Genomic DNA, 24081 nt, shown 5'->3' with positions numbered 1-24081 from the left:
AAAAAAAAAAGAATTTAGTGAACAGAAAAAATAGAGCTTTGGGAATCAAGAAAGAGCCAGCTGAAAAACTATAAGCCCCAGAGAAACTGGAGAAAGTGAAGACAGCACAGAGAAAAGAATAAAGCTTTGGGTCTGGAACGCTAACTCTGGCTCCTAGGGAGGAGGTCCTATCTCAGCAAAAGTGAGGTAAGCCCAGAGAGGGTTGGAAACCCCAGGGAGAAACAAGGATCGGCAGCACTAGCCCCAGGAAAACCCCACAGTTATTGTAAGCTTCCTATACTCGTGGACTTTTACTCTGAAAGTGACTCTGCATCAGTCAGGCTAGGGTTGGAGGAGAAATTCACCACAGCTTCCACCATCTTGGGAATGATACACTCAGAAGCCATTTTGGGGAAAGGGTTATTGTTTAGGACTGAGTTACTACAGGAACCAGAAGTTACTGCACTTCTGCGTTGGTGGGATCACCCACTGCAGTGACTGGGGGAGACAGTCATGGAGAAGTGGCAGGCTGATCACAGGTCCCATAAGAAGTTTAAGCAGTGGTGAGCTCAGGTTGTGAAGGACATGGCAGTCCCACCCTCTGAGGTAAGGAGCCAGACCAGTCATGTGGTTTTCTGAGGGAGCTGTGTCTGAAAGTGCTGACATTGAGTCCAGCACACTGCTTGACCCCCTATTTCCAGTACAGAGCTGCGTGGTCTGTTTGCTCTTCCTGTCTGCCTATGTGATTAGAAATGCACTTTGGCTGGGATCCTTGTCACTTCCTTGGTGTACAGAGGGACCTCTGGAGCAAAGGAGGCACCTCATAAGCTCATGGGCCATAAATCTAGTCAGATAGCAGGGACTTGGCACATAGATGGGCACCAACACTAAGAGCTGCTGCAGTGAACACAGCCCTAAGGGTGACACTACACCATGGACTGACACCTCTGAGCAGTAAGGCAGTGCAGGCTTCCACATTCACACATAAAAAGAGGGTGTGGAAACAAAACAGGCCCCAGTAGTGACTCACTGTCCCCCACCCCCATGCAGTGGGTTACTATACTACAGTCTCTGGAAAGAAACAAACACATGGGGGAATTGTTTAGACTCATTTCTATCTTTCTTTGGTTTTTTGGAAGGTTTTGTTTTGTTTCTTTTTTTCCTATCTTTTGCTCTTTGCTTTTATTTTTTTTTATTTTTCTTTTGCTTGTCTTTTACTCTTACTTTTACCTAATTGTATTTTCTTTTATTCTTTAATTGGATTTTTATCTCATAGCTCTTTAATCTCATATCTCTTCTCATCTTTTTTTTTAATTTTATGTGTTTTATCTTCCCCTTCCCCATCCCCTCCATTTTTATTATTAAACTTTATTAATTTTTAGCTACTTAGTTGACTATGCTATTATTGCTGAATTCTTTTCTATTGTTAATGGTGGTATGGCTGTTGCTTTTAGTAGATATTTACTGTGTGTCATATTTGGTTTGTCTTTGTATCTATATTATTATTGCAGATCTCTTTTCTGTTGTTAAAGGTTGTATAGTTGTAGCTATTATTCATTCTTATGGTATATCCATAACTGGTTTAGCTTTGACTCTGTTATTACTGTTGTTTTTTGTTGTTGTTGTTCCTAGTGGCATAGTTGTTGTTTTAAATTGGTTTTAGTGGTATGCCATTATCTGGTTTGTCTTTGGATTGTCAACTTTATTGCAGATCATTTTCTCCTCTCTGAGTGGTATAGGGATCAAGCCCCCAGAAGAAGGTTGAACACTAACAAGATCCTCCAATATCATGCTGAGTGGGTTGAAGAGGGGTTGTAACACCAAAATGTTCAATGAGCTAAAAAAAAGAAACAAACACGCTGGGCATGATGCCCCACACCTGTGGTCCCAGCACTTGGGAGGCTGAGGCAGGAGGATTGCCACAAGTTCAAGACCAGCCTGGGCTACAGTGAGTTCAAGGCCAGCCTGAACTACATAGCAAGACCCTGTCTCAAAAAAATAAATAAATAAATAAATTCTTTTTAAAAAGAAAGAAACAAACTAATTGAGTTAAACTAATTGGGTTAAGAAAGACAATAATTGAAAACGAATTTGGAAGTATAAAAAGGTAATCAGAAATAGATATGAAAAATTCAATGGACAGCATGGGTAGCAGGCTTGACCAATGTGAGGACAGAGTATCAGAAACAGAGAGCAAGGTAGAGGTAGTAGATCATAAACTCCATGGTATCATAAACATGACGGGACACCATGCAAGCTGGATCCAACAGCTTACAATCAATCTCAGAATTATAGGAATAAAGAAAAAATTAGAAGATGCCTCAAAAAAGTACAAAAAAAATTCACTGAAGTCATAGAAATTTTTCCAAATCTAGGGGAAGATATTCAGTATTTAAGTACAAGAGGCATATAGAACTTCAAATAGCCACAACCAGTAAACAATCTCTGCCCACATCATAATCACAATTCCAGAAATTCAATAAAAGCAGAGAATAAGGGCTGAGATTTAGCTCAGTGGCACTGCTCCTGCCTTGCAAGTGCAAAGTCCTGAGTTCTATCCCCAGTACCGGAAAAATAAAACATAAAATAAAAGTAGAGAATATTAAAAGGTGGTAGAGAAAAACAGTTAGCAACCTGTAAATGTAAGCCCATCAGAATACCCACTGATTTCTCAGCACAAACATTAAAGGCCATGAGAATTGGAACAAAGGTTTTCAACCCCTAAAAGAAAACAAGGCTCAACCCAGACTTTTATATCGTGCAAAAGTAGCCTTTGAAATTTATGGAGAAATAAAGACTTTCCACCACATACACACATACCAAAAAAAAAAAAAAGAAAGGAGAAAGAAATACATGATCACTAAACCAACATTGCATAAAATACTTAAGGGACTCCAAGACAAAGACAGAGAGGCTACCAGCATCAAAGAGCTCAGAAGAAAGTATACACTAACTGAGACAAAGGAAAAAAATTAACGAATCAACACTGGAAAAAATAATGTAATGATAGGATTCAATATACATCTCACATTAATAATACTCAACGTTGATGGTCATGTAGGGACAGGGGGACATAGGCAGGAAAAAGAATAAAATAAGATCTCATTAAGCTTTATTAAAGAAATTAGTAAGAAATCTTACTAAAGGCAGCTTTGCCTCTGCAGTTAGACTCCAGCAATTAGAAAGACAAAGGTAAAGAAAGAGAGAGAAACCAGACCCGGGAATGTGCCAGGCAACACTAAGAATTTAGCAGGAAAAACAGGGATGTAGCCAGGAACGTGAAAGGCCAGGGTAACCACCACCACCCCCGCAATAAAATACAAAGGAGACAAGGAGCAGCCACCTAAAGACTCTTATTTAATATATAAAAGACACCCATATATATATACACGTCCCCTTAATTTCTATCTCTAAGCTGCCCTTCTATGAAGCTCCCCCTCCACGCTTACCCTTCACAAAAACTCAGTAAGAATGTAGACAGAGGTGCCCGGGTTAGGGTCAAAGGCAGCCAGACAGCCAATCAGATAGCAACAACTTCTGGGTGCCCACATGGGGGATGGAAGAAATCACTAGTCCTAAAAAAAGAGCTGGGGATAAAAACCCACAGTATTCACTTCTGATGCTCCTTATTCTTCCACAGTAACTGTCTAGCTTCTCTTTTTTCTATCTTTTTCCAAATAAACCATCTTCCCTTGCTTTAAACTCTGCCTCTGTACTACTGGTGCCAAGTTTACCATCCTGGTAGGATCCCAGGAGCTATGTGTGCCAGCAGAGCAGTGGCATGGCACGAAGTAGGGGAAACCCTCCCCGAGATGTGACAGTGTCATCTCCCCAGTCAAAATACACAGACTGGCATATTGGATTCTTCAAAAATGCAACCATATATTGCCTATAAGAGATACGTCTTACACTAAAGGAAGTACCACAGACTGAAAGTAAAAGGGTGGCAAACGATACTTCATTCAGCCAGAACCCAGAACAGGCAGGAGTAGCTATCTTGTTTTCAGAGACAGCAGAATTCAAGCCTGTCCTGCTCAGAAAAGACATACTGGTAATGAGAACAATTCAACAGAAAGAAATAACACTTGTAAATATCCATGTAACGAATGTTAGTATACGCCACTTCATAAAACAAAAATGACTAGACTTAAAAGGACAGACAGTCACCAATACAGTCGTAGTGAGGGACTTCCATACCCGATCCTCACAATTAGGTCAACCAGACAAAAAATAACAAAGAAACATTAGGGTTAAACTACACAATTGAACAAATGGACTTAACAGGTATCTACAAGGTGTTTTATCCAACAACAGCAGAATACACATTTTTCTCAATAGCACAAGACACTTTTTCCAAAATAGACTACATCTTAGGCCATATAGCATACTTAAATACTAAAAAATTGAAATAATCCCCTGCATATCAGATCATAGTAGGATGAGGCTAGAAATCAAAAGCAAAAAGAATCCACAAAAAAATAAAGTAAAATAAAAAAGAAGCCACGAAAACCATGCGAACACAGGGAGGTTAGATAATACATTGTTGAACAGTCAGTGGAGCACCAGAGAAATCAGGGAAGAATTTAAAAGTCCCTAGAATCAAACTGATACAGGGATGATATCAAACCTCCACATGATTTAGGGGAAATATTATAACTCGAAACCTGTTAGAGGTCAGGTACACTGAGTTTGTGTACCCCAAAATCGAAGAATTAATTCTAGGAACAATGGAGTTAAGAGTAGGAAATACTTACCGAGAGGAGAGATTCTAACTCCTGAGAGGCAGGAAGGATCTCGAATGGGTTGCCAAGGACCCCACTTCTCGGGGAGGTTTTATAAAGCACAACCATGTGGGTTCAAGCTAGGGTCCACCAATAAAGTTATAAGTGTAGTTGCCTAGGTAATAGTGATCCAATGGGGAAGCAAGTCATGTAGCAAGTGTGCATGGAAAGAACAGAGAACTTCTCAGGAAAATGATGGGTCTGAGGGTCTTGGCCACCTACTGAGGTGACTGATGTCTATCTAGACTGCATTAGGCCAGGTGTTACCACTTACCTCCTCCCTGGGGGAAGTATGCAGACCTGGTCATTTTGTCTTTATCCTGAGGCCTGGCCTCCAACTGATGCGCCTCCAGCCACAGTTGTAATGTGTTTTCATCTCTTGCACCAACTCTCTCGAGGGTCCAGCCCTATCTCTGCCTATCATGTTCCTACCTAACTCAGCCATCTATAAGACAACAACACTGTCAGAACAACATGCCCAAATCTGTGGGACTCAATTAGAGCAGTTTTTGTTTGTTTGTTTGGTTTTGGTTTTGTACTGAAAATTGAACTAAGGACCTTGTGCTTGCCAGGCAGGTACGGTACCACTGAGCTAAATCCCCAGCCCAAATAGAGTGGTTCTAAGAGTGAAGTTTATAGAGGTGAATGCACACATTAAAAGACCAGAGTGAGGGCCAGGGATTTAGCTCAGTGGTGCCGCGCCTGGCTGGCCAGCGTAAGGTCTTGAGTTCAATCCCCAGTACTAAATAAAAATGACCAAAATGATCCCAAATAAATAACCTAATAACACATCTTGACGTCCTAGAAAGACAAGAGCCATCCAACTCTGAAAGTAACAGAAGGAAAGAAATTATAAAGATCAGAGCAGAAATTAATGGGACTGAGATTTTAAAAAACAATGAAGGCCGGGGATTTAGCTCAGGGGTTTCGCCGCCACCTGCTGCGCAAGCACAAGGACCCCAGTTCGATCCCCGGTACCAAAAAATAAAATAAAATAAAATAAAATAAAAAATAAAAAAACAATGAAAGGAACAATGAATCAGTTTGTTCTTTGAAAGGATGGGAAGAGGAATTTGAGGGTGGAAGGACACAAAGGAATGGGAAGGGAAGGGAAACTAAAAAGGATAAAGATTTGAGATGCATATGTACCAATTCTCTGGTGATGAATGTGTTTACTACGTATCGCAAACATGTACTAATTTTTTTAAATGAGAAAATAAAAACAAAAATCAGGGTCTCAAAGATTATGCCCATAATAGCTATATTATTCACAGTTGGAAAAAGGTTGGAGCAAACCAAGTTTCCATTGACAGATGAATGGATCCACCAAATGTAATCTAAACATACAATGGAATATTATTCCGCCTTTAAAAAGAAGTTCTGACATGATACAGCATGGATGAACCTTGAGAACATTATGCTAAGTAAAGTAAGCTCGTCATGGGAGAACAAATACTGTTATTCCTATGATCTTGGGGACATAGAGTAGACAAATTCATGGACACACAAAGCAGTATGGATGTTGCCAAGGGGGAGAAATAGGATGCTATTGTTTAATGGCTAGAGAGTTGTAGTTTGGGTCAATGAAAAGAGCTTTAGAGATTGGAAGCACAAAAAAATACATGTAGTTAACACTACCAATCTGTACACATTACAACAGTTTGATGAGAAATTGTATGTTTTTACCACAATTTAAAATCTTTTAATTAAACAAGGACTACACTTTTTACAATTTGTATTTTTCAGGTAACGCTTTGGATAACTTACTGTGTGTACACGTGGAGCCCTGTCCCACTGTGATGTTAAGGGAGTATTGTATTTTTTTGCCTAGATTTTTCCTAGATTCTGCTAGTGGAAGGGAAGGGGTGAGTGTAGAAGAGATTAGTCACTATGCCCGAGTGTGCATTCTGTGTCAGGGTATGAAGTCACTCAGAACATGGGAAACAATATGGGGTGGTATTCAAAACCAACTCTGAAGAAAAGGAGGCCTTTGCCTCAAACTTTTTGTCTCCCCTTATTCAGATATGCAAGAGGTTTTATTGCAAGGAAGAGCAGGGAGGTTATACAATGAGTCAATAGACAAGGAAATTCCTCCAGTTTCAACCCCAGCCAATCTCGGCTCCATACAGACCCAGCTTCCTGAGCCCACACTTGTGTGTGCCTTCCAGAGAGGAATGTGCAGTTTTCTGATAGAGGCTTTTCTGCCCATTCACCTGAGCTGAGGACAGGAGGAGCTGGCGGTTTATGTGCTCAACATGAGGAAATTTGGAGAACGTTTACCTTTAAAAGAAAAAAATCCTAATTTTTAAAGGTCCATTTGACCTCTTGGTTACAGCTCCTTGGGGGAGGCTTGGGACCTCCACTGTCCCCTCCAGGTGAGACATCAGGACAACCACAGCCAGCACAGCCCCTTCTGAGTCCCCGGCATAGCTGGACTTGGGAGGAGGGAAGCCTATGATTTTAGGCCATAACTTGCAGGAGCGAAGGCAGAATGAACTATTATGATATCTGAAAGAGTGGAAAGTACAGCTTCTCTGAGAGACGGGGTTCAGAGATGGAGAAGGCTGAGGACAGCAGTTAGAGAAATAAAATCACTCCACAGTTGGTCTTCACTGAGCTTAGGCTGCTTAACTTACTAGCCACAGAGTGGAGGGTGGCTTGTTCTCCCAGAATGGCCTTCACTAGATGAACAGGCAAGACCCTGTTAGATGGTGTTTGTAAGGTCAGATCGAGGCACGACTGAGACCACCAAGGTAGGCAAAATTCAAGCAACTGGCAAAGAGTTCATTGCCATCTGGGTGCAAATGGGTCAAGGGTGAAAAGGCCATTGGCCCTGAGAGGAGGGTACACATGTTGATACAGGAGAGTTTAGGTAGGGGAGGGGGAACTGGTCGAGAGGGTGGAAAATTTTAGAGTCCCATGGATGATGGCCCTGGGGCTGGCTGATAAACAGGCAGTAGTGAGTGCAGCAGGGCGGTGGGTACAGCAAATCTCTTGTGGTTTTTTGTAGAATCAGCTTTCTTGTAGCTAAGTGGGGCGGCTGCTGGCTTCCTGTTATCACTATGCTCCTGTGGATGCAGGTAGGGGGTCTGCTTAGGCAGGGGTCTGACTGAAGGGACCATCAGTGTTTATACATCTGTATTTATAACTACACTGTCCATATAATTTTGCAGACTGTTGTAAATATATGCATATGGTACACTGTGAGGGTATTAATACAGTCATGTTGCACTTTAAAATATGTGTAGCAATTAATATTTACACAGACTGTATTTGAGAAGAGTTGCTCTAAACACCAGTGATTTTTCTTTTTATTGGTGCATTTTAGATATACATAATGATAACATTCACTATAGGGAATTTGTAGCTGTGCAGGATATACCTTGTTTCCTCTTTTTTACCCATTCCTCTTCCCTCCCTTCAACCTTTCTTTCCTTATTTAAAAAAAGTTTGTTTCCATATTTTTCCTTCTATTCTTTTTTTTTTCTTGTCCCATCTTTTCTCTTCTCCTTCTCCCTCCCTTATTCCCATTCTCATTTGAATTCTTGCTTCCTGTTTGCCAATATGTATTATATATTTTGATCCTTATTTACACTTTTGGTTTCTCACACAGAGAAACAATGTAGTATTTAAACATGTATGTCTGGTATATTTCACTTAAGAGCATGGTCTCACAGTGCATCCATTTAGCTAGAAAAGTCTCAAGGTTATCCTTCCTTATGGCAAAGTAATACTCCATTGTCTAAAAAAAAAAAAAAAAACCTCACATCTTTATCCATTCATCTGTTGAGGGACATTTGGGCTGATTCCAAGATTTAGCTATTACAAACTGTGCCACTGTAAACATGGGTGTGCATGTATCCCTGTGGTATGACACCTCTTTCAGGAAGATACCAAGAAGGAGAATAGCTGGCTCAAATGGAACCTCTAGTTTTAGTTTTTTGAGGAATCTCCACACTGATTTCCACAGTGGTTCCACCAGTCTGCACTCCCACCAAGAGTGGAGAAATGTTCCTTTTTCCCCACAGCCCTGCCAGCATTTGTTATTGGTTGATTTCTTGATAGCAGCCATTCTTTCTGGAGTGACATGGAATTTCAGTGTTGTTTTACTTTGCTTCTCTTGAATGACCAGTGATGTTAAATATTTTTTCATGTATTTATTTGCAGTTTCTATTTCTTCATCTGAGAAGTGTCTATTCATTTCAGATGCCCATTTTTGGATTGGATCTTTAAAATTGGGGGAGTTTGATTTTTTTCAGTTCTTTATATATTCTAGGTAGTAGGCCTTTATCTAAGGAACAGTTGGCAAAAATTGTTTTCCCACTCTATGGTTTGTCTCTTTGCTCTGTTGGTGGTTTCTTTTCCTGTGCAAAAGCTTTTTAATAAGACGAGATCCCAGTTGTTGATTCTTTATGATAGTTCCTGTGCCATCAGGATTTTGTTCAGGGTTTTACCTACACCAATGTTGTCAAGAGTTCTACCTATTCCATCTTCCAACAGATTTAGTGTTTCTGTTTTAATATTCAGATCTTTGATCCATTTCGATTTTAGTTTAGAGCATAGTGAGAGACATGGGTCTAGTTTTAATCTTTGGCATATGGAAAGCCAGTTTTTCCACCACCATTTATTAAAGGGGCTGTCTTTCTTCCGGTGAAAGTATTTTGCTCCTTTGTCAAAGATAAGGTGGCTGAGTGTGTTTGGAGTTGTTTCTGCATCTTCTGATCTAGCCCATTGATCCTGGGCTCTATTTTTTGTTTTATTTGTTTGTTTGTTTGTTTGTTTTTGCCAGTACCATGATGTTTTTATCACCATAGCTTTGTAGTAAAGTCAGGGATTATGATACCCACCGCTTTGCCTTCGTTGCCTAAAATTGCTTTGGTTATTCTAGATATCTTCTGGTTCCAAATGAATTTTAGGATTATCTTCTCAAATTCTATGAGATATGCTATTGGTATTTTCATTGAGATTACATTAAAGTCTGTATAACAATTTTGGAAGTATGGGTATTTTCACTATATTGATTCTTCCTACCCAAGAACAAGGGATATCCTTCCATTTTCTGATATCCTTTTTTAAGAGTACTATAGTTTTCAATGTAAAGGTCTTTTACTTCCTTCATTAAATTGATTCCTAGGTATTTCATCTTTTTTTTCTTTTGGATGCTATTGTGAAAAGCGTTGTTTCCTGATTTCTCCCTCAATGAGTTTGTTATTTCTACACAAAAATGCTATTGATTTTTGAGTGTTGACTTTGTATCCAGCTGCACTACTGAATTTGGTTATTAAATATGCAAGTCCTTTGGTGGAGTTTTGGGATCTCCTATGTAAAGCATCATGTCATCCACATATAATGATAATTTAACTTCTTCCTTTCCTATTCTTATTCCTTTCATTCCTTTCTCTTGTCTAATTGCTCTGGCTGATGTTTTCAGAGCTATATTGAGTAGGAGTGGTCATAGTGGACATCCTTATCTTGTTACTGATTTTAGAGTGAAAGGTTTCAGTTTTTGACCATTTATTATGATGTTGGCTGTTGGTTTGTCATAGATAGCATTTGTCAGATTGAGATAAAGACCATCTATACCAATTTTCTGTGGGGTTTTTTTTATCAAAATGGGTGTTGGCCTTTGTCAAATGCTTTTTCTGCATCTGTTAAGATGATCATAATGTTTATCCTTGACTCTGTTAATACGGTGTATTACATTTATTGATTTACATATGTGGGACCATCCCTGCATCCCTGGGATGAATTCTATTTGGTTGTGGGGTATAATCTTCTTGATGATTTGCTGCATTTTTTTTGCTAGTATCTTATTAAGGATTTTGCATCTATGTTCATTAGGGAGATTGATCTGTAGCTGTTTTTTTCTTGGATTCTTCTCTGGTTTTGGTATCAGGGTAATGCTTGCTTCGAGGAATGAGTTTGGGAGTATTGCTTCCATTTTAATTTCATTAAAGAGTTTGAGAAGTAGTGGCATTAGCTCTTCTCTAAATGTCTTGTAAATTCAGCAGTGATCCATCAGTGCCTGGGCTTTTCTTTGTTGGTAGGTTTTTAATTACATCTTCAATTTCACTGACTGATATTGGTTTATTTAGAAGTTTTATATCTTCTTGATTCAGCTTTGGTAATTCATATATATCTAGGAATCTGTTCATTTCTTCTGTATTTTCCATCTTATTATAATACAAGTTCTTGGAGTAGGTATTAATGATTTCCTGGACTTATCTGTTGTGTTCACCCTTTTCATTCCTAATTGCATGCATTTGAGTCTTTTGTTTCCTTTTTTGATAAAGTTGGATGAGTGTCAATTTTATTTAATCTTTCAAAGAACCAGTTGTTCAGTTCATTGATTCTTTTTTTTTTTTTCAGTCTCCACTGCATTAATTTCTGCTCTGATATTTATAATTTCCTACCTTATAAGAGTTTTGGGCTTGACTTGCTCTACTTTTTCTAGAAGCTTGAGTTTCAACATTAGGTTATTTGAGCTCACTCTGGTTTTTCTGGTATGAGAATTCGCCACTATAAATTTCCCTTGTAGGGCTGCTTTCATTGCATCCCATAAGTTCTAGTATTTTGTACTGGCATTTTCATTTAATTGTAGAAATTATCTAATTTCTTCTTTAATTTCATCTGTGACCATTGGTTGTTCAGGAGGGAGTTATTTAATTTCCATGTGTTTATGAAGTTTTTGTGGTATCTTTTGCCGTTGATTTCCAATTTCATTGTACTATGGTCTGATAATATGCATGGGATAATTTCAATTCCTTTGCATTTACTTAAGCATGTTCCAAGAGATAGAATGTGGTCTGTTTTGGAGAATGTCCCCTGTGCAGCTGAGAAGAGTGTATATTTTGATGTTGTGGGGTGGAACACTCTGTAGACATCTACTAAGACCATTTGTTCAAAAGTTTGGTTTGGTTTGGTTCTGCTATTTCTTTGTTGACTTTTTGTCTAGTTGATCTGTATGTTTGTGATAATGGGGTACTGAGGTCCCCATTTCAGCTGTATAAGTGCTTATTTCATTTTTCGTGTTCATTAATATTTGTTTTATATGCTTGGGTGTGCTAGTATTTGGTGAATGTATATTTATGATTGTTATCTCTTCCTCTTAGATTGTTCCCTTTATAAGGATGTAGTGACCTTCTTTGTCTCTCTTAATCAGTGTTGGCTTGAAATCCACTTTGTCTGCAAATAAAATAGCTACCCCTTTTTTTTCCGGGTTTCTGATACATGGAGTATTGTTTTCCATCCTTTGACTTTCAGTCTATGAATTTCTTTTTTAATTAAGTGTGTTTCTTGTATACAGAATATTGTTGGATCTTGCTTTTTTTTTTGTACTGGGGATCAAACTCAAGACCTTGTGCTTTCGAGGCAGGTGGTAGCACCACTGAGCTAAATCCCCAGCCCTGAATCTTGCTTCTTGATCCATTCTGCCAATCTGTTTCATTTGATTGGTGAATTGAGATCATTTACATTGATGGTTATAGCTGATATGTATTGACTTATCATTGTCAGGTTATTTTCCTTTTCTTGCTTCCCTTTTTCCCCCTCTCTGATAAATTACTTGCCTTCCCTGGTGTACTTATTCTGTTAGGGTTCATGGAGTTGTAGCCCTTGTTTTCTCTTTTTAGAATTCTTGCAGAACATTTTGGAGTACTGGTTTTTTGGTTATGAATTTCTTCAGGTGTTGTCATGGAAGTATCTCATTTCTCCATTAATTTTGAAAAATAGTTTTGTGGGTACATCAATGTGGATTGAAGTTTGTTTCTTTTGCTTGAAATACTTCACTCCAAGCTCTCCTTGACTTGTGTTGACTTGTGTTGGTTTGTGTTGATAAGTCTGCTGTGATTCTGATGGGCTTTCTTTTATATGTGATTTGTGCTTTTTTCTAGCTGCTTTTAATAGTCTATTCTTTTATTGAATTTCTGGAATCTTGACTATTATATATGCCTTGGTGTAGTTTTTTTATTATCATGGCTAATTGGAATTCTATATGCCTCACTTATCTGTATGTCAAATTCTTTTTCCCTCCTTGGGAAGTTTTCTGTCATTACTTCCACGAACAACTTTTTTATGTTGTTTGCACTATCTCTTGCTTTTTCATTGATTCCAGTCAATCTTATGTTATTTTTCTTTCCATCATCTAGCAGCTGATGGATTGATTTTTCATTGTCTCTTGCTATTTTTAAGAAATCTTTTTTTCATGATTGCTAACCACAATCCTGTCTTCTATATGAGATATTCTGTCCTTACATTGGCTCATTCTGCTGCATATACTTTCAATGGAATTTTTAATCTCCCGGGTATCTGAATCTATTTCATGTATTCCATTTCTTTCCTATGTTGGGAATTCATCATTTTCATCATTTTCCTAAGCTCCTCTATTTTTTTAATCTGTATCTGCTCTAGAGTCACTAAGCATGTCTTTCATTATGGTTACCATCTCTATAGTTATCTGAAAGATTATTTCTGATTGGATTTTTTTCTAGAGCCACATTCATCTTCTTTGTTACTTCCACTGCTACCACTTCAGAGAGTCCAGGTGGCTGGCTTTCAAATTGTTCCATCTTATTGTCACCTGGGTTTGCCTTTGGTGACCTGTAAGCCTGGAGTTGCATCTTCCTTAAGTGTCTTCTCATTCTTTATTTTTTTAGTTTAATTCCTGGGTTGATGCTTGTAAATTGCTTATGCCAAATAGGTTTATTGCTAGTATTTAAAACCCTCAGAAAATGACTATTTCTCAGAGATGTCTTCCAGGTGTAGCTAGCTTTTGAATTTTTAGTCAGTTGTAAGATCCTACCTCTTCAATTTATTGGAGATGAGAAGTTGCTGCCTATTTGGCCTAGCCCCTAGTTCTTTGGCACTGGTCTATAGTATTGTGTATGGCACTTAGGTAATTTCAGTCTTGGCATATCAGGAAGAAAGACTGAATAAAATGATTATATCACCTTGGCTAAAGTAGTAAAATCAGCAATAACAATAGCATGAAACACAGCTTAGAAAATGACAAACTGTAATAACTATTAATTTGCCACCATTAACTATATGAACTATATTTGTGGTTATATAACAAAATCTAAAACAAACCAGAAAATTGTGTATAGTAAATGTGCCCTCAATATGATGATTCTACCCTAAGAGGAGAAATTTATTTTATTTTTGCTACTTTAAAGTGTATAGTTTACTAGCATTAGGTACATTCACATTGTTGTGCGACTATTACCCATCTTCAGAAATGTTTCATCTTGCCAAACTGAAATTCTGCACCTGTTAAACAATATGTAGTATGATAAATATATGGCAAATGTTTACTTTTAAAAAACATTATTACAATAAAATAAACATTTCCATTAATCTCTTTAAAATATTTCCCTTCATTTTGAACATACTTATCCCATTTTCTTGATACTTTCTGAAGCAGTTCTAGAAATCTTTTTCATGAGTGTCTTTAATTGCACTGTTTTTGTTTTTTTTTTAATAGCAAAACATTTATTGATACATTTTAGGCATAATGATAGCACTCATAGGGAATTTGCACTTGTACATGATACATCTCACCTCTTTTATCCCAATCTCTCCTCCCCATAATCTCCCTCCCCTTCCTATGTACAAAAGCATTGTTCCTATTTTTTCCTTCTATTTTCACTCTTTTACTTGTCCCTTCCTTCAGGGGAGAAAATTTAAAAAGGGGTAGGGGAAAAAATAGAGTAATAGAAAAAGAAGAGCCAGGGGTTTAGCTCAGTGTTTCCACCACCTGCCCTGCAAGTGCAAGGACCCGAGTTTGATCCCCAGTACGAAATAAAGAAAAAGGAGAGATTAGAAGCAAGTCTAGAGGAAAAAGGAAGATTACATGAACTTTGGGAAGCTGGTGAAGAAGACAGGAGGGAAAGAGAGAAGGAAGAAATAAAAACAAGAGCAGAACAGAACAACAAGAAGAAAACTAGAAACAATGTTTGCACTTGTATAAAAACAAGAACCAAGAACAATGAAGAAGAAACAAAACAAAACAAAAACAAAAAAGAAGAAGAAAGGAAGAAAAAATGTACACTTCAGGGCTTGTCTCTGCTGTTATTGGTAAACAGAGTGGACAAACAGAGCCCAGATCTATGTGGATTAATTGGAGTAAGCCAGCTGTAAAGTGGATAATCCCAGCCTCCACTTTTAGATATACTGATAGGGAAAAGTTTAAAGTAAGTTTAGTAGATTAGCTATTAAAGTAGTTGTGTTATACAAAAGTATAAAAGGTGATAGAGAAAGAACACAGGGGGGAAACTGACCAGACCAGTTTTCTGGCAGTCCTGCCTGCTTGCAAGTAAAGCCTTTTATTATTTTACCCGAATTCTGTGTCTCCGTGCATTTCTTTCCATGATTCCAAAACAATACTGAAGTTCAGGCTGGTTTCTGGTTGTGAGGCTGGAGCCCAGTTTGTTCAACCTGCAACATTTTGTGTTCCTCCTGTCAGCCTGAACTCTGCTCCTTGACCTCCTGCTGATTTAAACTTGATTCTGCCTCACCCTGACCCTGGGAGCCACTAGGTGGAGCCAGGCTGCAGCTGCTCTCAGTACTGAGCTCAAGTGGCCTCTCTCCAAGGTGGATACCGGCCAATCGCCCTCTTCCGGGAGATGTCTGAACCATTCAGGTTCAATGCCATCTGCTGCATCCACTGCTCCATTCCACTGGTGCATTTCTCTGTGGAAGCCTCAGGGGTCACCAGTAGTCACCATGCATCTACAGATTTGAGCCACCCTTCCCATACAGCAAGTCAGGGCTCAGGGAGAAAGTGCTGCTCACCACCTCCTTCTTCTGCATTGAGGTCTCTCTCTTTGCTCTCCTTGTGGGCTTCAATTCTCACTTCAGATCCTTGCTGGGTTCCAGGGATCCACTTTCCTCCTTCTTCTCTTCCTCATGTTGCTACTTTCTGCTATATATCAAATCTCAGAGAGGTTGTTCCTCTGCTGTTTTCCACTCTGCCATCTTCCTGGAAGTCCTCAAAATTGTCTTTATGCAATGCCCATCCACAGAGTCAGATCTGGAAGAGTGCAGAGGATCTCTCTGCACACTGGAGATCCAAAGGATTCAGCTGAAGGTCTGGAACTCACTGCAGTGTCCCATGAGAATCCATATCAGGAGTCCAATGGGTCTGTGATGAAAGTCTGAAGAGTCTACCACATCAGTAATTTCAAACATTTAAATCTTAGCCAATTGGATTGGCTAAGAATGGTATCACATTTCAATTTCAATTTTTAATTTCTTAGTTATGAGTTTCAGGATCTTTTCTATGTTGGTCATTTATAATTCTAGTTTTGAACCAACTATATCCATCACCAATATTTTTATTACTTGTACTTTTCTTAGAGATTTTAATAGTTTGGATACCAAGGTCCTTTTCTCTCATGGGATTACAAATGTTTGTTTTACTGATTTGTTGGTGTCTTGATTTTTTATTCTTTTGGTAGTAGTAAGGATTGAATCCAGAGCCTCACACATGCTAAGGAAGCACTCTTTAACTGAGCTATGTCCACAGCACCTCCCACATCTTTTTTTCTAAATTTTAGACAGGTCTCACTAAGTTTCAGAGGCTGGCCTTGAACTTGAAATCCTTCTGCCTCAGCCTGCAAAGTAGCTGGAATTATAAGCATACACCTCCTCATTTGGTAAGGTCACTTGAATTTGTAATACTTTTGTTGCATGTACGTTCTTAAATTTTATATCAACAATTTTTTCTATCACAGATTTCTATATCATACATATGGATAATCCCCAAATTATTTTTTAAATTTATTGAGGTTTGTTTTTTGAATTTTTTGAGCTGATTTCTTTACTAAATTCATTAATCTATCTGGAACTTCTTCTGGTTTAAATAATAGGTCAGGATTGAACAAATTTATTTCAACATCATTCCTTGACTTTTATCATATATGACAATTTCACATGTTGTGAGGACTATGTCTGAACACAGTATTCTGGGTCTCTAAGATCGACGTGTCTCTTCTTTTTCACCAGTGGCCATCTATATTGATTTGCTAAGACTAACATAAATACCTCTAAGCAGTTGAAACAACAGAAGTGCATTCATTATCTTGCAATTTTGGGGGCTGCACACCAGTCAAAGTGTTGAAGAGGCTGGTTTCTCCTAAGTCCTCTCTCCTTGGCTTACAGATGGCCCACTTGTCACTGTGTCTGTGTATGGTTATCCTTCTGAGTATGTCTGTGTCCTAATCTCCTCTTCTTAAATGGACACTAGTCAAATTGGACTATGGTCCATGAATGTAACCTCATTTTAATTAATCATCTCATGAAAAGTCCTGTCTCCAAATCTCCAAATATCATCACATTATGAGGTTCTAGGTATTAGGACATTAAAATTTGAATCTTGAGGTGGGGTTGGGGGAAATTCAGCCCATGACAACATCTTGCAACCATGGACCAAAGAGCTTCAATGGGAAGTAAAATTAGTAAGAAAATAAACTCCTGCCTGTTTAAACCATTTTTATTCAAGTTATTGAATAAAATTCTCCCTTCAGAGCATTGTTAGTGATCACAAAATTCCAACTTCCATTTCTATAGAAATATATTAGAAACAAGTATAAATTTATTTTTTATTAGTATATGTATACAGTACAAAATGATTACTTTCATCATGGGGAGTTGGTACATGTATTTAATATATCTTAATTCTTTTTTAATCCCTTTCCCTACTCCCAAAAAGAATATAAATGTAGAAAGGTGATTATGAGTCAAAATGTACCAAACTCCGGGCATCTGTTTCAAACCTGTATATGAAAACCAGTTCCCTACCTATGTACCACACACTTTCCTGGAGACACAGAACAGCTGGTGAATGAATACTCAAAAGGAATTGCAAAAATCATTCAAAATTCACTGTAGTTTGTGTTGAACTTGCCTCTCCTTCTCCTTCGAATTTGGATTTGATATTTGAATTTATGCCTTCCTACCTGTATATCTTCACACTCACATTATGAAGAGGACTACTCTTCCCTTCCTTCTTCAGACTGCCTAAGTTAGGATAAAAAGCCCATGTCTTTGCCCACTGGCATCCAATCTTTGGACATATTTATTTGGCTCATAATGCAAAAAATCTTATTTCTGCTAAAAGGGTATTTCAACATTATTAATGAAGCACTATCTTTAATGATTATAACGTGGGGAGGTGTGTTCAAATGAGTCTGTTTTAATGATGATATGTTGTCTGAATAAAAAAAGAGAACCAACTGAGAGAATAAAAAGAAACAGCTTTTCTCCCATTGAGCTTCTTAAAAATTAAATGTTACCTTTAATTTGATATCCCCTATATACTCACAATTACTTGCTTTTCCATTGTTAGATACAATTCATTCAAGTGATGTCCATTATTTCCAATCTCTGTGCTTCTCATATTATTCTCTCCACCTTGAATATCAGTCCTCCCACTCCAACTGCTGTCTATTTTATGAAAAAATAAAATAAAATTTCATAATCAAATAATAAAATAACAATAGTTATTACACTGTGTACCACTATCTTCACAGTAATTACTCAGAATACATAAACCTAAAAGATTCTTCCAAAAAAGAAACAGAGAACGCAAATCATTCTTTTGAATGAACTGATAACCCTAAATTAAATCAATTAGCATAAATATATTGAAATGTTTTTAAAAGAATGGAATTTGTAGTTTGAGGAAGTATTTGAACTTCTCCCTATTTTATATTTGTCTCTCTTCTATTTTATTATTTGTGCTTCTCATATAAGAGAAAGCATGCAATATTTGAGGTTGTGTGTCTTACTTATTTCACTTAACATTATGTTCCCAAGTTACATCCATTTACCTACAAAGGGCTCAAGCTTGTCTTTTTTGTGTCAATGTAGTACGCCATTGAGTATAAGTACCACATTTTGCTTATCCATCTGTTAATGGACATACACACTGTTTCCAAGATCTAGCTATTATAAATTGTGCTGCTATAAGCATGGGTGGGTATACGTGTATCCCAGTGATATGATGATTTTAACTCTTTTGGGAAGATACTTAGGAGGGAGATAGCTGGGTCAAATGGAATTTCTATTTTTAGTTTTTTGAGGAGTAGCCACACTGATTTCCTTGAGGTTGTACTACTTTACATTCCCACCAACAGTGTAAGAGTTCCTTTTTCCCCATATCTCACCATCATTTGTTATTATTAGATTCTTGGATGATAGCCATTCCTTTGGGGGTAAGATGGTATGTCAGTATAGTTTTAGTTTGCATTTCTCTGATGGTCAGACATGGTGAGCATTTTTTTTTTTTTTTGGCCATTTGTGCTTCTTCTGAGTGCCTATTCATTTCACTTGCCCATTTTTTGATTTGGTCTTTTATTGGGGGGGGGGTATGATTTTTTTTAGTTATTTATTCTAGTTTTAGTCCTCTGCAGAATAGTGGAAAAAAATATTTTCCCATTCTGTAGATAGTCTCTTCACTCTCTTGGTTGTTTCTTTAGTGGTACAGAAGTTTTTAATTTGATATTATTCCATTTGTAGATTCTCAGTATTATTTCTTGTGTCATGGGAGTTCTGTTCACAAAGTCCTTGACTATGCCTGTGTCTTCAAGGCTTGTACCTATTTTATCTTCCAGTAGATTGTTTCTGTTTTAACATTTAGAACTTTGATTCATTTTGACTTTAGTACATGATGAGATGTATGGGTCTAGAGTCAATCTTCTGCACGTGGATAGCCAATTTTCCCAGCACCATTTATTAAAGAGGCTATCTTTCCTCCAGTGTATGTTTTTGGCTCCTTTGTCAAAGATCAAATAGCCATATGTGCCTAGGGTTTTTCTGCTTCTTCTATTCTGTTCCATTGACCTATATGCCTATTTTTATGTCACTACAATGCTGTTTTAATCAGTGTAGCTTTATAACATAACTCAAGTCTGGGATTGGATACCACTTGCTTTGTTTTTGTTACTCAAGATTTCTTTGGCTATTCTGGGTCTCTTCTGATTCCATATAAATTTTAGGATTGTTTTCACTAGATCTGTGAGAAATGACATTTTTATTTTAATTGGGATTGTGTTAAATCTGTATATCAGTTATGGGAAGTATAGCCATTTTGATTATGTTGATGCTGCCTAACCAGGAATGGGATAATTTTACATTTTCTGAACAGAGGATATTTTTTCACTTTCCATTTTCTGATGTTGATTCTGCCTAACCAGGAACAGGGAATATTTTTCTTTTTTTTTTTTTTTTTTGGTACCAGGGCTTGAACTCGGGATGGTGGCACCACTGAGCTAAATCCCCAGTCCTAATATTTTTCCATTTTCTGAAATTTTTCCTTGACTTCCTTTTTCAATCATATGTAATTTCCATTATAATGGCCTTTCATTTCCTTAGTTAATATCTAGGCATTTAATTTTCAGAATTAATTATTCTGAATGGTATAGTTTTCCTAATTGCTTTTTCAATGAGCTCATTATTTGTATAGAAAAGTACTGTTGACTTTTGTGTGTTTATTTTGTATCCAGTTACACTGCTGAATTTGGTTATCAATTCTAGGAGTCTTTTGGTGGAGATTTTTGCATATTGTAAATAAAGAATGGTGTCATCTGCAAATAATATTCTGACTTCATCTTTTCCTATGCATATCCCTTTTGTTTCTTTCTCTTGTCTGATTGCTCTGGCTAATGTTTTAAGAACTATGTTGAATAGTAGTGATAATGAAAATTCTAGTCTTCCTGATTTTAGCGGTAAAGTTTTCAACTTTTCCCCTTTAAAAAATATGTTGGCAGTAGGTTTGTAATGAATGGCTTTTATCATGTTAAAATAATGTCCTTCTATACCTAGTTTCTTCAGGGTTTTTATCGTGAATGGTTGTTAGATTTTGTCAAAAGGTTTTTCTGTGTCTATTGAGAAGATCATGTGATTTTTTTCCTTTTATTTATGTGATGAATTACATTTATTGATTTGCATGTGTTGATACATTCTTGCATCCCTGGAATGAAGCCTACTTTGTCATAGTATATGATCTTTTTGGTGATTTGTTGCATTCTGTTTGTCAGTATCTTATTAAGGATCTTTACATCTATGTTCATTAGAGAAATTTTTTTTTAATCTTTGTCTAGTTTGGGATGAAGGTAATGGTAGCATCTGAGAATGATTTTGCAAGTACTCCTTCTCTTTCTTTAATTAAAAAGTTTGAGGAATGTTGTTAGATCTTCTCCTGAAGTCCTTGTAGAATCTGGCTGTGAATTCATCAGGTTCTGGGCTTTTCATAGTAGTTTTTTAATTACTGCTTCAATCTCTGCCTGTTATTTGATTGTTTGAGATTTTTAAGTCTTCTTGGTTCAGTTTTGGTAATTCATATGTATCTAGGAATGTTTCCATTTCCTCTCAGTTCTACAATTCTTTGGCACATATGTTTGTGAAGTAGTTGCTAATAAGTTTCTGGATTTTGGCAGTGTCTGTTGTGATTTCACCTTTTTCGTTTCTAAATGCATTAATTTTTGTCTTTTCTTTCATGTTTTTTAGAAAGATTTCCTAAGAGTTTGTCTATTTTATTTATTCTTTCAAAGAACCATCTCTTTGATTCATTGATTCTTTGTATTTTTCTTAGTCTCCATTTCATTAATTTCTGCTCTGATCTTTATAATTCCATGCCTGTACTTGTTTTGGATTTGGATTGTTCTTGTTTTTCTAAGACTTTGAAATGCTTCATTGGGTTATTTATTTGGGCTCATTCTATTTTTCTGATGTGGAAATTCACCACTGTAAATTTCACTCATAGGACTGTCTTCATTGTGTTTTTTTCTGATTATGGGTATTCAGGGTTATATGTTTCTCTTATCTGTGTGTTACTCTTTTTTGATGTCTGAAAAGTTTTCTGTTATTACTTGTATTAACAGGTTTTTTTATATGCTTTATGCTGTCTTCTGATTTTTCACTCATTCTAATTATTCTTATATTAGTCCTCTTTGAGTCATCTAGGAGCTGTTAAATCCATTTTTCATGTTTCTTCTTGTTTTTAAGGTATTTCTTATTAACTGATCATTGACCAGAGCCCTGTTCTCTAGGCTTGACAGTCTGTCTTCACGTTGGTCACTTCTGCTACCTTTACTTTCACTCATGTTTTTAATCTCCTGAATTTGTTTGGAGCCTTCTTATAAACTCCCATTCTTTTCTATGCTGGGCATTCACGTTTTACATCTCTTCAGCTCACTAGCTGTTTATGACTGTCTTCTCTAGACTTGCTGACCATTTTTTTCATTAGGGTAATTATCTGATTAGTTATATCATCTTTAAATTCACCAAGCACTTATTGGACTGTTTCACCTCCATTGATATCCTTTCAACCCTATCTGCTGTGTACCTTATGATTTTCTTGCCTTCAATGCCCCCTGAACTGGTTTTGGGGAAGTTGGGAGTTTCTTAAGGCATTTTGTTGCCTTTTCTTTTCATGTTTCTGGTTTCTTGTTTGTTTTTTGTGCTAGGATTTGCAAGTTCTTTGGCCCAGTGCCTCATTCTTTAGGAGCGAGCCATGGTATTGTTTATAACCCTCAGGCAATCCAAGTACTGGCATAGAGAGAAAAACCAACTGCCAGCCATGTTACCTTAGCTGCAGTGGTAAATTCATCCACAACAATAGCATCAAATATCAACTGGATATCAACAAACCCTAGAAACCACTCATGAACAGCCCTTACTATTCATTTGTTGATGACTTATCTAAAAATCTATTGCCTAGTGCGATCATAAAGGTTTATACTTATATTTTTTTCTAAAAGATTTGTGTCTTTATTTCTTACATTTGGCTGTTATATTGACCTAATTTTTATACATAGTATTTTAGTGGGAATCCAACTTTATTCATTTGCATGTAGATTCCAGTTGTCCTAACATCATTCTTTGTTGAAAAGACTTCCCATTTAATTGTTTTATAATGCTTGCTGAAAATCAATTGACTAAATATGTGGGCTTGTTTTTGGATTCTTAGTTGTAATACAATGATACATATGTCTGTCACTATGCCAGTATCAAATAAAATTGAGTTCTCAAATAACTCTTTTCCAGTCATGGTGCATATTGCCATTTATATCATGTAATAATACAATAAAAAGTCATTGTAATGGGATGTCTTTAACTTCACTCCTAGGAAGAACTGTTGCTTCTTGAAGGAGCGGCCACTTATGGCTTGTTGACTCCATGAAAGTACAAGAAGTCAGGCTTACAAAATAGGGTCTATTCCTTTCCACTGGGAGGAAAAAAAAGAATAAAGACTTCAGAAAGTAGTTTCTAAATTTTAACATAATCAAAAGAAGTGCTTTTAAAAGTAATTCCTAAATCTTAACATAATCGCAAGAAGTGCTTTCAAAAAAATTTTTTTAAAGTAAGAGTGTTAATCAACTAAGAGTATTAATCAACTAAGAGTATTAATCACCAGAAAGGGTCTATCTCCTGCCCTTATCAATAATTTAGCAATCATATAAAAAAATTCTACTTAATCCCTGGATTATCCTTTCAGTATTAACAGTATTAACTTTGATAATGATTATAGAAAAAACAATGAATAATGTGCACTGAATTTTTCAGAAAATGTCATATAAAATATTAAAAATCATATCAAAAAATAAATACCAAGACAACAGAAATTTTGATAAAAATAAACTTAAACCACACATATTAAGTAAATGACTGTTGGGTGGATATTTTACAGTGAAATATTTTAGATTTTGAAAAATCGTATGAATAGACTTATATAAGCAAAAAAGTTCAAACAAAATTTTGATTCATACATCTACTATTTTTGACTCCTGAGATATACTCGGGAGGCAACATCAATCTCTATCACTTTTAAATTGGATAATCACATGTTCTTCTCCCACCCAATGGTGAAAACATGATTCTCAAATAATAAAAGGTCTGAGTGTTGCTTCAACTCACGAAGCACTGAAAGAGACTATCCAGTCCTATGGAATTGTCAAACATCAGAACTTGGAGTTAATTACCTACAAGATGCTAAGGATTCACAATTTGCAAACAGAGTGGAAAGCAGGTCCTTCTCTTTATCCCTCCCCGGTCCCCTCAGCTGCCTGCCTACATGTGGCTTCTGATCATGCCAGTCAAAACTAAAGAGTGATTGCATTCTACCTGGCTTCTGCTGTTGAGATGATTTTGCATAGTCCTCATGTGCAGAGGTACTTCTGTGCCCACAGCTGTTCTCACTTGCAATTGCCTTTATCTGAGTGATTTCACCCATTCTGATGGCCTTTCTTTCCTCTTAGTCCCTAAGAAATCTAGAGATCCACTTTGGATTATCCTCTTCTGAGACCTGATCACACCTTTAAAG

General features: G+C 36.9%; 1 long non-coding RNA gene across 1 annotated transcript in view; it reads right to left on the bottom strand.

The window, feature by feature from the left end:
• The window catches only part of LOC101721901 (uncharacterized), a 46065-nt gene extending 22827 nt beyond the window's left edge, over positions 1-23238 (bottom strand). Inside the window, exon 1 of the long non-coding RNA XR_002387845.2 lies at positions 18082-23238. This is a non-coding gene — a long non-coding RNA (uncharacterized LOC101721901). The remainder of the gene's footprint in view (positions 1-18081) is intronic.
• Between the last annotated feature and the right edge of the window lie 843 nt (positions 23239-24081).

This window comes from Heterocephalus glaber, unplaced genomic scaffold, assembly GCF_053883595.1.
Source record: "Heterocephalus glaber isolate CG9 unplaced genomic scaffold, H.glaber_assembly_v1.0 deba00000768, whole genome shotgun sequence".
NCBI classification, from domain to species: domain Eukaryota; kingdom Metazoa; phylum Chordata; class Mammalia; order Rodentia; family Bathyergidae; genus Heterocephalus; species Heterocephalus glaber.
The sequence above is the reverse complement of the archived record's forward strand: the minus strand, read 5'-3'. Positions and strand labels throughout refer to the sequence as shown.